The sequence below is a fragment of the Cornus florida genome, unplaced genomic scaffold, assembly GCF_030987335.1.
Source record: "Cornus florida cultivar Cherokee Brave unplaced genomic scaffold, ASM3098733v1 CherokeeBrave_3.0.0_Hap2_Chr03, whole genome shotgun sequence".
Lineage (NCBI taxonomy): Eukaryota > Viridiplantae > Streptophyta > Magnoliopsida > Cornales > Cornaceae > Cornus > Cornus florida.
The window spans coordinates 77,417,421-77,432,115 of record NW_026775573.1 but is presented as its reverse complement, the minus strand read 5'-3'; positions in this window follow the sequence as shown (position 1 = coordinate 77,432,115).

The window sequence follows — 14,695 nt, the reverse complement described above, 5'->3', positions numbered from 1 at the left end:
AATCATACAATCATCCATTGCATTTAATTAAGCAGTATAAGCAATTCTAAGTAGCATAAAGTTAACTTACATCACAAGTAATTAAACTACATCTCAATTAAATTGTATAAACCTCCATAACATGATTAAAAATCATTTAAATATCCATTTAGTTGTTTAAACAATTTAAAACCCTATAATCATTCATTAAACAACTTATGAGTTATTTAAAATGTCATATTGTCCAAACCTTAGCATATTAATGTATATTATGCATTCCAGTCCTTTATCGAGTCAAATACAGTCTTTTAAATTTATTAAAATAAATCCGAACACATTCCAAGCATGAAAACCCAAAAACCCTGAACTGGGCCAAACCAGTCGACGATTTTCCCTCAGACGTCGATCAATTTGCACAAATTAGTCGATGTGTTACCTACAAATGTCCGCTGGTTTACATAAACCAGTCGACGGGTTCTCCAATCGGTCGACGGGTTCCTGTGACCTTTCATCTTCTCCGGCTCCGGTGACCTCTGCTTGCTCCGTTCTCCTCCGTTAAGGGTCCTAAGGGTTTGTACTAAGCCCCAAACGATCCTAACTAATTATTTAAAGTCTTTATGCATTATTAGATCGAATTAAACAAGTAATTATGCATCTAGATTCAAAATTAAACAATTACACATACATAAACTTACTCACTATTTTAGATCCAATTAAGCATGCAAACATGGTCATTTTTACTGTTTAATTATCCTAGAATTGACCTAGGCGTGTATTGAACGTGTAGTCAAAGTTTAAGAGTAAAAAACAGAACTTGCCTTTAGGATTTCGGGTTAAAAATCCCAAATCTCCTTATTTGCGTTCTTCCTCTGATTCCGGTGACCTTCAGGTTGACTGCGAGACTTCCTACTGCTCTGGTTCTAGCCCACAAACAGTCTCTCTCTCCTTCCCTTGCTTGATCTGCCTCTTCTTTCTTGGCCGTGCCTTTCCTCCTTCCCTCCTCTATTTTTCTCTCACATTTTTTCTATATGTAACTCTCTCTTTCTCTGCCTCTATATTATATGCACGTAATAACTAAAAACCCTTATACAGACTATACCTACACACACACACACACACACATATATATAAAAGACATAAATCCTAATCCTACCCCCAATTACTCTTATGCCTTGAGGAATAAGAAAAGGAAAAAATATATTTAATAACTAATATAAATATATACTATCTAAGTCTATTATCTACATGTGTGTGCGTGTGTGTGTGTATATATATATATATATAACTGAATATATCCTCATATTATTATTAATACCAATAATAATAATAATAATAATATCCTTATATATATATATACCCATATATATATACCCACATATATATACATATAACTAATATCTATGGGTCATTATCCATACTCATCTAGGCTTCATATCCAAGTAGTCCTTGAGACCCATTTGGTTGGTCCAATATATATAACTGACTATATCCTCATATTATTATTAATACCAATAATAATAATAATAATATCCTTATATACATAATATACCTATATACATACATATAACTAATACCCATGAGTCATTATCCATACTCATTTAGGCTTCCTATCCATGTAGTTCTTGAGGCCCATTTAGTTGATCCAATACTACTATCCAAATCCAACTTCTTTAAAATAAAAATAAAAATAAAATAAAATAATTAAATCATTTAAACCTAACAAATAATTAAAAATAATGCCACACAATTAAACAAGCACCCATACACAATCAATTAATTAAAAAAAAAAAAACCACACAATTACAACACATAATTCACGTAACAATAAATCAAATAAATACATAGACAAATAGCCACATAATAAATTTAAATGCAATAAAATAAATAAATATACCCCAAATATATCCTTTAACAATTAGGGGTATCACAATATATTATCTTGTGTTCTTTTATTTTTGCATCAATCATACATATCATTTACTTTACATTAGATATAGTGATTATGATGTATTCATTGTGTTGATAATAGTGTTGCGGTATGAGCTGAAAGTTCAACATTAACACAAGGCCAAGATGTAACGACCCGAAAATTTTCCTTCCTTTTATTTTTCCTGAAATTTTACGGATGAATTTTTTCCATTTAATTTTCTTTTCTGAGCTCTGTTTCTTGTCATTTAGTGTCATCTCGAGTGCTTGGAAATGATTTCTGAGACTCTTTCATGTGGATTGACAACTTCCTTTGAAGACCGAGTCATTTCCACATTTTTCATTTTCGGACACTATTCACTTTTGTACTTTTCCATATTTCATCCTTTTCCCTATTCTGGTTTTTCTCTGTTTGTCACTTTGTTGGCAAAACCTCACTTTTCATGCTCAGAGTTAGTTTTTGACTTCACATGTCTTCATCCTTAGTGATTTCCACAAAATACGTATCTTTACTTTTGCAAGAAAGTACTCTAACTACTCCCGGTGTCCATAGGGGCAAGGATGCATTCTTCTTTGGAATTATTTTCTTTTCTTGGGGTATTTTTGTAAATATCTTTTGAAGATATTTTATTTTAGGGGTATCTAAGAAAATATTTTTGGAAGATATTTTCATTCTGGGTCATTAGTACAGTTAACTCTTTTTGTAGGGGTCATTCTGCAATTAACGAAAGTTATTGCAAAAATATCTCGTCTGGAGCCTGGATCCTCGTACGGGATTCATTTTTGCTTTTCGTCGACTCGTAAATTCATAGAATTTCCTTCTGGTCGTTTTTCTTCAGTTTCTGACCTTAGTTGCCGCCGAACTTGTTTGGGGCATATCTCTCTGGTCGGGACCCAGTTTTCGATGTCGTTTCTTCCGTTGTTCATGTTTTCTCATTTTGAATCTTTTTTGTTCATGGAGTTTTGCCGTTTGAGCGCGTTTGCTCAAAATTCACTTTTCCAGACCCGACGGGGCCCTTTCGGGGCACTTTTTGAGATTTTCTATAAATAGGGGACTTAAAGAGAAAAAGTCAGATTTTTCTCATCTTCCTCCCTCTCTTGGCCGGTCCTCCATGGCAGCCATGGCTGCCACTTTTCTTTCTTCTTTTCCGGCCACTTCCCTCGTGTAAAACATAGTAATGCCTTCGTGTTTAATGCTTGTCTTGACGACGCGCATCTTTCACCCTTATTAGAACCCATTTCTGACCAAATTTTAAGTTTGGGTTTGAAGTCAACTTGTGATTTTCATAGGGCTTCTTGTGGATTCTTGTTCATCGTGTTGTCCCCGACAAAACCCTTCGGTATCGTCGGATTCAGAGCACTTTTATTTCGGTGGGCCTTTGAAGTTTTCATCTCAAATTAAGGTAGGGGGTGTTATAATTTATATTCTTGTTACATAGCATGATATTGATGCTTATACTACTTGTTTACATGCTTAAATATAAAATCTAGAGATTTTATTATTTAATTTTCTTGAATGAGATTTGATTTTCCCGATTGTCCATAGTTTGTTTTAAACATGTGGCATGATAAGATATTACCCCTTGACATGATCATTGACATGTATTAAATTGAGAGCTTTTGGATAAGTAATGAAGATTTTATTTAATATTTATCTTGAATAAAATATTAAATCATGTGGCCTTATCTAGCTTTAATTCAACATGTGTTAGCAAATTATATTAGGCCCTAACATGCTCTTCAACATAGATTAATTTGAGAGTAATCGGAGAAGTTTTGAAATCTAGTAATATTTAATTAATTTGATTGATTAATTTATCTCGAGTGTACCATTCACTCCATTGGAATTCCGACTTGACGTTCTTGATATGCATGTCGTATAGTTTCATTTATATTAAATCTAGAATATTTGATTAGGTTTTGAAACCTTACAATTATTATTTTTCTGGTATTAAAGTTTAATACTCATGGCCGTACCTTGCATAAAATGTACTTATATCATGCTTTTAAATCAATTCTTGACATGTTGTATAACATATGCTAGTTTGAGATCATTTAGATGAATTTCAAAACCTAGAGATTTTAATTAAATGAATTAATTAAAATCCATTCAATGGCTTGTTGGTCTTGATTAAGTTTCGAACTTGGTAATCATGCCTTCCTTGACTAGTTCCTTCACATGTATCAACTTGAGAATAATTGGATAAGTTTTGAAACTTATATTAAATTAATACCTTTGTATGGAACTTAATTCACATGGTAGTGTCTTATCTGAAATGAACCTGTAACAGGATATTGAACTTTTCCTTGACATGATCCTTGGCATGCCTTATTCGTAGAATATTTGGACTTGTCTTGTAATCTTGATAATTTAATCCCTTAGGTAGATTAAATTCCCGTTTATGCTTCCATCAGTTTAATCATGGACTTGTATCTTTTATCAAGCATCGTGACCCCCTTGTATCTTGGGTTCGTTAAAGTACTTAATGAACATTCATATTTGTCTTAGAATGATTTAATTACACATGTGTTGTTTATTAGTTAATTAAATCATTAATCTTATACTTGTGGTATATTTACATCAATGGATTCCAAGTGCTATGTATATATCTTGGTTGTAATCTATATAGATGCACACTATGATTTCTTAACATTTCACATGCCAGGATAGTTGATGAACTTAGGGCATGACTTGTGTGTTCCAAAATCTTGGTTATGCATGAGACGTGGTTAATGCATTTCTAGTATTTTGATACTATCTTGGTTTGCACAACTTGTTAATTTTGGGACTTGGGATATCAATCAAGAATTGACATGGCTAGGACTTGGTTCTAGTACGGGGGAATGTCCTCCTACACTATAGTGCGCACTAGGGGAAAGGTACCCATGGGTTAGTAGCCCTAAAGTGATCTCAATAGTACGGTTTTGATCCGGGCGATATCCGAGTTTTTCACATTGGTTGATTTTACTCTTTAAATTTCAAGTTGTTATTCCTTGAAGATTTAAACTTTTCGTGTATGTGAAATGCTCCAATCTTGTTTACTTGCATAGATATTATGCTTTGTTCTTGATCTTATGTATAACTCTTTTCGTGTTTCATGGAATGTTCCAATCATGTTAAATTGCATAGATATTATGCATTATTCTTGATTTCGTGTATTACTCCTATCGTGTTAATTGGAATGTTCCAATCTTGTTTACTTGCATAAATATTATGCGTTATTCTTAATTTCATGTATTACTCTTGTCTTGCTAATTAGAATTTTCCAATCTTGTTTACTTGCATAGATATTATGCCATGATCTTGATTTCACGCATTTCTCTTGTCTTGTTAATTGAAATATCCCAATCATGTTAATTGCATCGATAATGTAATCCCTGTTAGCTCGTATTCAAGCGTCCTTCTTGCCGTGTTCCTTGGATTATCCCAATCTTGATTTGTTTCATACATGTATATGTATCATGATTCTTGTTGCTTGCACTCTAAGGTAGCTTAGGATGCTCCCTGAGTCTAACCTTTGACATAGACATTAGGTGGCATGACCCTTTTGAACTATTACATGTCAGTCTAAAAATCTCTAAAGAAATCAAATCGATGCATGCTCATTCTCTACGAGTAAACTTGTTTACTCACCCCGAAGTTACTGGGGGATTTGTTCAGGTACGAAGACTTGGTTCGTGATGCTTAGCGTTCATTGGGATGGCTTGTATCTTCAAGTTTCCATTTCATGCAAGTGTTGGCATGAAATGCCATTGTTATAGCCTTATGTATCAAACTTGTATTCTTTGATTCCATTTGTGTAATATGTATATAAGTATACTCTTTTTATTGTATTCAATATGTATAATATGAGACCAAGGGCCAAGCATGTTCATATTTGCACTTGTACTCATTTGGCGCTACCTTTTGTTTAAAAATGTAATTTTTCCTAACTTCGAGGTTTGGCATGTCAAATCTTGTAAATGTGATGTAATAAGGCCATAGGCCATTGTAGCATGTTTAAAATGTCATATTACACTTGCATGTATGTACACATCATCATACATTAGCTTATAATGTAAATTGATCATGCCATGGGGGTTTCAAATAAGACTTAGGATCCTTTCTTCATTTTTGGTGCACAACAGGTTCATATGCACATTTTTGAGCCATTTCGGTCGACCGAAATGCCAGTTCGGTCGACCGATTCCCTTTGTGGTTTCATTTGAACAGTAGAAGTTCCATTCCAGTAGCCATTTTCATGGTTTAGACCCAGTTTGGTCGACCGGTTCTCTATTTCGATTGACCAAAGCTCCTTTTTGTTTCCCTTCTTTTCTTGGCTCATTTCGGCAGACCGATGCTCTATTTCGGTCGACCGAAATGGAGCTGCCTTGTGAGTTTGTTTGGCTTGTTGCCTAGACAGGTTGACCTTATTTCATTCGTTCCCACTTGACCTCGTTGATCTTGTACAAGCCATTTAATGGCGTACATGGTCTAGTTTGAACTAGATCTTGTTCCCTTGGGTGTCATTGGTGCCATAGGGCGCTTGTTGACCCTTTTATCCTAGTTTCCGCTTCCGGTTATTTCCTTGGGTTCCTTGACTTCATGGAAGGTCACTTTTGCGTCTAAGAGATGGTTTGTATCTTATAAGACTTTGGTTTGTCTTTTGCTCCCGTGTCAGTTCTCATTGAGTCCCATGACCTCATGGAAGGTCATCAAAGTGTCTTAGAAGTATGTAGTGCCTTGAGAGACCGTCATTTTATTTCTTGCTTCCGCATCTGGATCCGTTATCGGATCAATCTGCGGTTTATCACTGTAGTACCGGGTTGGATCAAAACCCAGGTCGTTACACAAGAAGTGCTACTATCAAAGCCAAATTCAACCAAAACAAAGTGCTGGACAAAATGGCTGACGAAACGAGTTTGATGTAAGGAAGTTTTGTGATAAGCGCAGAATATTGCATATTCAAGCGCCCTTATTTGCATTAGTTAAGTCCATTAGTTGATCATATTGTATATATTAGCTTCATTTGCATGTTTTTGTTTACTTTCAGGTTGGTTCCCCAAAGATAGTTAAAAGTGAGGCGTTGATAAGTTCTTGAAGAATCAAAGCATGCCGTTACCGAGAACCTTCATTTTGCGCAAGCCAGTGACCCATTGAACTCATAGTTTTCTCTGCAAAAAGTGTTAAGGACGATGATCGCGTCATCGAGCCAGTTTAAAGTTATTCCAAGAACAAATTCAAAGCTAAGGTTCCAAGCATCACGGGCGCACGCCAAGCCCTGCGGGCGCCTGCCAAATGAGGTAGAAAGTTTGCAAAAATACATGGCCCCACCATGAAATGTGGGCCCCCACCATGTGCCGTAGCCAAACCACCTTGGCACCTCATGGGCGCCTGCCCTGCGCTGCGGGCACCCGTCAATCTGTAAACAACAAAGCATGGGCTGCTTTGTTTCACCCAATGTGATCCCCTTGATTCAAGGGATTGCTCTGCACTTCTCTAGTGATTTTAAGCCACGAAAATAGAGTTGTTGGGAGGATATTTTGGCTAAATAGAAGGCTTGAACCATGTAATAAACATATCTCATATTGTAAGGAATTCTAGAGAGAGAAATATTGAGTTCTTGAGGGTGTGTATATTGTGGCTCCTAGGTACAAAAATGGAGGGTAAGATCACCTCTTCTCCTTCCTCCTTTGCTTCTATGGGTAACTAACTCCCTTTTCTAGGGAGGTGATGAAGCCCTTCCTTGTAAGCATGCCTTAGTTTTGGTTTAATTTGGGGGATGACATATATGTATGGGCCAAGTTTCATAATCTAGAGCTATACACATGTTGTAATGGATATTAATGTTTATAAATGATCATTTTGAATTTATTATCTTGTCTTAGATTGTTTTCTCTCATGATCATATGGCTTGCATTTTCATAATGACAATGAAAATAAGATTGTGAAATGGTTTTAATGGCATGTTGTTTAAGAAGTTTGATAATCAATAGCTTAAGGCCTTCCTTTGATGGACTATTCTTGGTTTTTAACTTCATATGCTTTTATCATTTGATTGAGGGTTTGATAATTTCTAGCTTAGTGAGCATGTCTAAGGTTACACCCTAGTTTAGGTAGTTCAAGCATATAAAACTTTGATAGATTATTCTTGCCTATTGATTTCATGAATTTCTTGATGATAATGTAGCAATTTTATGTTGTTACATATCATGGTCATACATTTATGTTGTTCCCCATGTTAATCACAAGTTAGCATGTTTATAGGGTCGATAGTTGATTCACTTCCCTAGCCCTCTCTACCTAAGTTTCCTTTCTTTTAATCTCCTTCAATTTATTATTTTATGCAAATTTTAATTCCAAGTACCAAGTGACAAACCAAACAAAACCTTACATCTTTTTCATCAAACCAAGTGATTACAAAGACCTTGGTTGCCATAAACTTGCAGTCCTTGTTACTGGACTTACCCCTATGATAGCCCTATTTAACAGTAATTTGTGCTATTGTACGGGTTGATTTTAATTGGTAGACATTCATCAACTGACCATTTTGCATGGTACGTCGGATTAATTTGGATCAATAGGATTATGTAACGGTTAGATGGATCGGCTGAATGATACTTGGAGATATCCTGGATTGCTTTAGTAAAGGGTTGGACGAAACAGGTGGGAGTAGTTAACTGCAATGTGAACGGACATTGAAGTTTGGTATCTTGTTGAGTCTAGATGTTAGCTAGTGTTTATAGTGATTGAACTAGAGTTGTAATATCTTTCTTTATAGTGATTTTCTTGGCCGTGTCAAGTCCTGAGGTTTTTTTATTTGTTGTTGGGGTAGGTTTTTTCTCATATATCTGGTGTGCAAGTCTCTACCTCTATTTACTTTACTGCACATATTAATTGCTTATATACTGCTATATAAATGATGTATGCTTGGATGTTTATCATGTTGGAATCATTACATGCATTTGTTTAAAGGGTAAAACTAATTAAACTAGATTTATCACATCACTGATTAGTTAGATAAAACCAACTAAGGGTTGGTTGATAGTTTATTTATTTGTTTAATAAATTAGATAGTTTATTTATTTGTTTAGTTAAATAAATTGTTTGTTTATTTAATTCTAATTTATTTATTTAAGGGTCAAATTACTCAATTAATAATTGAATACAAAGCAAGATAAGTTCTCTAATTAATATTTCAATTAATATATATAGGATATATTATCTTCTTCATTCATCAAAGTATATCAAAGTCATTACATAAACCAAAAAAAGTGGAAACCGACTTATTCATCCCCCTCTAGGTCATATCTCAAGGTCCTACTCATTTCGTTCTTGATTGTGACTGGTTACAGTCTCACTTGAGACCTCTTCAATTAGACTCACTCCTGAGCTAAACTGATAGAACCATATCATTGTGTGGCATTGGATGATCCACATAATAGATATCAATGTGGAATATGTTTTTTTAGCATGTCCTCATTCGTAATTTTCTCTCCACATAATTTTAACTAGGAACTAATTTTGAATATTGCTGAATTATATTTACTTATAGTTTTAAAATCTTGTAGTTGAAGTGCATCCTGTCATATCTAGGCTTAGGAAGGATTGTGGTTTTTTTATGATCATACCAATCATTCAATTTTCTTATAGTATGAGTGGGTCTTTCAACGTGCAAGGTACTTATTGTCTTATTCCTCGCGAATATGATGACATTGCAGGAATGCTTAGTTTTCATCTTAATTGTATGCCCAAGATTCATTGCATCAAGATGGATCTTAGCATCAATAATCCACTATAAGTAATTTTTGCTCGTAATATCGAAGGCAACAAATCCTTGTCAATTTTGACATTATCATAATACTATAAATGATAAAATAATACAATTAGAATAGGGCTGTAAGTTGGGCTAGCCCAACCCAGCTTAATCCCAACCCAACCTCAACCCGAAATCAAGTTGGGTTGGCCAGCCTGAATTCTACCCAAAATGGGTTATGTCCATAACCCAGCCCGAATATTTTGGATGGGTCGGGCGGGTTTTGTGGGTCAAAATATTTTTTTAAAAAAAAATTTATTTTTATTTTTTATTGAGACATTTAGATATTGACCCATAAAAACGGGTTTCACTGGTCAGGTTTAAGGGATGTTTGTGGATTAAAGGTTAAAATATTTCTCCCATCTCTGTGTTTTTCAGTGTGAAGTACATATGCTTTTTTGCAACTCGTAGATCATTGTGCTAAGGATTGGGGCATGACAGTTTTGTTTTTATTTTTTATTGAGACATTTAGATCTTGACCCATAAATTTTTTATTAAAATAATAATCTATAAGTCCTCAATCAAAATTTGATCCCATGATTACTTAATTAAATATGCAGTAATGTTTATTATTTTTTATCAATTGGGCTGGTAATTGTGACAAATTATTATTATTATTATTTTTTTTTTTTGTCTCCTTTGTTGCCCAAGTATAGACTCTAGAGTAGGGGGGGGGGAGTGTGAATAGAGTCTAAGCAAACTAAGGTCAATTTTTCAATATTGATTTACCAACTAGAGTTAAACTCAACTTCTTTGACAAATATTGAATGATGCAATCTGAATTTTAAGCTTTAATTGTCAATAGTTATGAAGAGGCATATCAAGACATAAATGAAGCAATAAATATAAGAGATAAAGATAAAAGTTGCAAACATGTACTCAGTGATTTTAGCGAAGTTCGGAAACTCCTACTCCTCGGCTCTAGACCCCTCTTGAGACTTCCCAATTCACTATGACTTCTCCTTGCGGGTGGAGAGCAAACCTTTTACAAGAAGCTCTTCCTTGCTTCTAAGTGCTAAGAAAACACCTTCTCTTAGAATTTCTTGGGCCACACCAGCCCTTACAAGATTTGAACAAGATTGATGAAGTACAAAGTGATCTCTTTTAGATCTAAAGTACAAGATTCAGCTCACTCTAGAGTATGTATGATTAACTTGAAGCTCAACTCTCTTTTATGATATAAGATGTGTGTAAATGATGATGAAAAGCTTTTTGAATGCTAGAAGATCTTTCTCAATAAATGCAACAAGCTTTTATGAAGACTACCAGTCATTATATAGACTTTCAGAACTGTCTGATAAGAGTTATAGCTGTTGGACATGTACTTTAAGAAAAAAATGCCCGTTTGAATTTTGAAAAACGCAGCTTCGGTTGACCGAAATGAAACACCTTTGTGTTTCGGTCGTCCGAAATGGTTTTAAGCTTGGACATCATCCTCTCAGTACTCTTGGTTCGGTAGACCGAAGTAAAACCTTTTTCTGTTTCGGTCGACCGAAATGGTTTCATCATTCTCAACATCTTTGTTTCGGTAGACCAAACTAAAACTCTCAGTTGTTTCGGTTATCCGAAATGGTTTTAAAATTTGAGTATCATTCTCAGTACTCTTATTTCAGTAGACCGAAATGAAATGAAGTTCTATTTCGGTAGACCGAAATAACTAGAGGTTTTTATTCAAACTCTTGTTTAATTCAGTCGACTAATACAATAAGCCCTTCCATTTCGGTAGATTGAAATGGACTTTCATTTTTAGGAACTTGTTCAGATGAAAATTTACTTAAGTCCTTTGATCCTTAGTCATTGTGAATGAGTTGATGTGCATAATGTTAGAGAGTTTGAGCTTCAAGATGTTCATATATACTTTAACAAGATTTCCTAAGAAACTCACCAACCTAGCTAACCCCATTTTGATGAGTTGCGATGACTTGTCTTTGACTTTTGGTTGCTTAGTCCTTTGCTCATGCCTTGGTATTGCTTCTTCAGTTTTGCTTTTGTATTATAGTGACTTGTTTTGATGAAAGCTTTGATCTGTAATTTCACTCAAGAAGACATTAGTGAACATAGAACATCAGTAATGAATTATGATCATCAAAAGCCTTAGATTCAAGGTCAACAATCTCCCCCTTTTTGATGATGACAATTCATTGATGTGTTCGTCAAATGAGACTACGAATGTGAATAGTTCCCCCCCTTTCAATGTGCATAGATTTGAGATTTAGGGAATACAAATAAGAGATTTACAAATCTCCTCCTTCCCTTGTGCAATCATTTAATCATTATTAGAATTGAAGGCATAACATATTTAAGGCATACATAACATAAAAGAATTGAAAGCGTGCAAATTATAAATGCCAAAAACATGTATTTCTATTGATTCAAGAATTCAAGGTCAAGGTACATCATCATTCTTACTAATCTGTTTCCAATATGTCAACTACAACCATTGTTTTATTATTTCAACTACAACTACAATCAAAACATTATCATCCATAACCTACATCAGCATCTATACCAATTCTTCCAATAACAACCTACATCAACATCACTACATCAACATTAATTCTCCCCCTTTGTCATGCATCAAAAAGGTAGGGGGTATGAGAGTATCAAAAGTGAGGAAGTCCTATAGCCCGGAGTTCAGAAAGATCACGCTTGACAAGATCAACTTCCTTTGCTACCTCTTCAACTCTTTCGCGCAAAGCGAGAATGTGATCCCGATTGTCCTTCTCAAGAGATATTTGCTCTTTCGAAAGAGTAAGACTTTCAAGTAGAAGCTCCCGTAGCGATCTTTCTTCGGAAGGAGGAATATGTGCTTGTTCTTCCTCTTCTTCCCGTTCAGCCTCTATTGGTTCTGTTTCTCTTTCTACATTTCCACCTACTTCAACATCTACAGCTTGGTGCTCTGCCATATCAATGTCTTGGCCCGCATTTATTAGATCTCCAAATTTGGGATCATACCAAACGTGGTTTTCGGATTTTTTGAGACCCATTCAACCTAGCAAATCTCAATCAAACCTGTAGAGATTAGTAAGCTCTTTTTTATCCTCGCCCTCTATTCAGACTTTGTATGCTCTGAAGATTAAGGTAAATGGCATGGCAGAGAAGAGGTGAGTTTTTTCTTTCTTAGCGCAATCTATCATATGATGAAAAATGAGGAAGGCTGGATCAAATTTCTTCCCATTCAGGACGCACCAAATAAGAAAGGCTTCCATGAATGAGACATCTGAGTGACCACTGGATTTTGGAAGGATGTTATGAATGATGACATGGTAAATGAGACGAGCTTGTACTGTTAATTGGCTTGCATAGATTTTATCAATGTTGTTGGTGGGAAATTGAGTCATTTGTTAAACACCTTGGTAAGGGTTAAACCCTTACCCATCATACCAGTCATAGGCAATGTAATAGGTGATAGCGTTGTTGGGAATGTTGAGAATACGACGAATACTTGACAGAGGGAGAGTAATCTGAGTGCCTACAATGAAGGAAAGGAAAATGTTCTGCCCTACTATCCTTTCAAGGTGAGTGTAAAATAACCTAACTACCTTGGGTAGATAGGAACCTTAATGGTTAAGAATTCACCCAAGCCTATTGCTTCAAAGAGATAGAAAGTGTGTGTGATGAGTTCCTCAGTTTCAACTCTATCAAAGAACTTGCCTTTTTCAACAATTTTGTGAAGGAATTTTGTTTCATAAACTTCTTCGTACTCAGGTGATCGAAATAGGTGCATAGCTGGGGTAGGATATGGGTTGGAAGTATCAGGATTTAGGAGATTAGACCCTCTAGCTTCAGTATCATGAGTATGCTTAGTTCGCTTTTCTAGATCCCTCTTAGATCTAGAAGGATTTTTGCGGGATGCCATGGGTTCTTTTCAAGAGATGAAGGTTTCAGTATGACAAGATTTAATGTAACAAAATCTAACCTAGGTGTATGTCAGATTATAGAGCACTACAGATGAATAAGATCCAACTTAGAATGATGCAACAAAGTTAGATAATAGCAAGGAATGAACCTGACCAAGAGATAATGAATTCAAAGTGCAACTTACCTTGAAGAGAAACAAGAGATAGAGAGATTGAGTGGGAGATTTGCAAGGGTTTCGAATTAGTTCAAAGGATGTGTGCCTAGGATACCACAAACCTAAGTCAATAGTACCATTCAAGTATTTAAAGATGCATTTGACGGCATTCAAGTGAGATTCCTTGGGACAAGATTGAAACCTAGCACATAAACACACACTAAACATTATGTCCGGCCTACTAGCTGTTAAATATAGAAGACTTCCGATCATTCCTCTATATTTCTTAATATCAACTTTCTTGCCTTTCTCATCCTTATCAAATTTTAAGGAAGGACTCATGGGAGTTTTAGCATGTTTGGCATCTTCCGAGCCAAATTTCTTTAGCAAATCTTTAGTATACTTTGATTGGGAAATGAAAATTCCATCAAGAGTTTGTTTGATTTGCAACCCTAAGAAGAAGTTGAGTTCACCCATCATGCTCATTTCAAACTCGTTTTGCATGGAGGTGGCAAACTCTTTACTTAGTGTGTCATTTATTGATCCAAAAATAATATCATCAACATAAATTTGAATGATCAACAAATTGCCATTAATGATTTTAGTAAAGAGTGTGTTATCAATCTTACCTCTGCAAGACCCATTTAAGAAAGCACTCTTCACATCCATTTGAAATAATTTGAAATTTTTGTGAGATGCAAATGCAAGTAACATTCTTATGGCCTTAAGCCTAGCAACGGGAGCAAAAGTCTCTTCATAATCTATACCTTCTTCTTGGTTACATCCTTTTGCAACAAGTCTAGCCTTATTCCTAATAATAGTTCCCGACTCATCCTTTTTGTTTCTAAAAACCCATTTCATGCCGATAATTGTTTTATTTTGAGGTCTAGGGACAAGATTCCAAACCTTGTTCCTTTTGAATTGAATGAGTTCTTCTTGCATTGCCAAAAGCCAAGATTCATCATTTTCAGCCTCATGT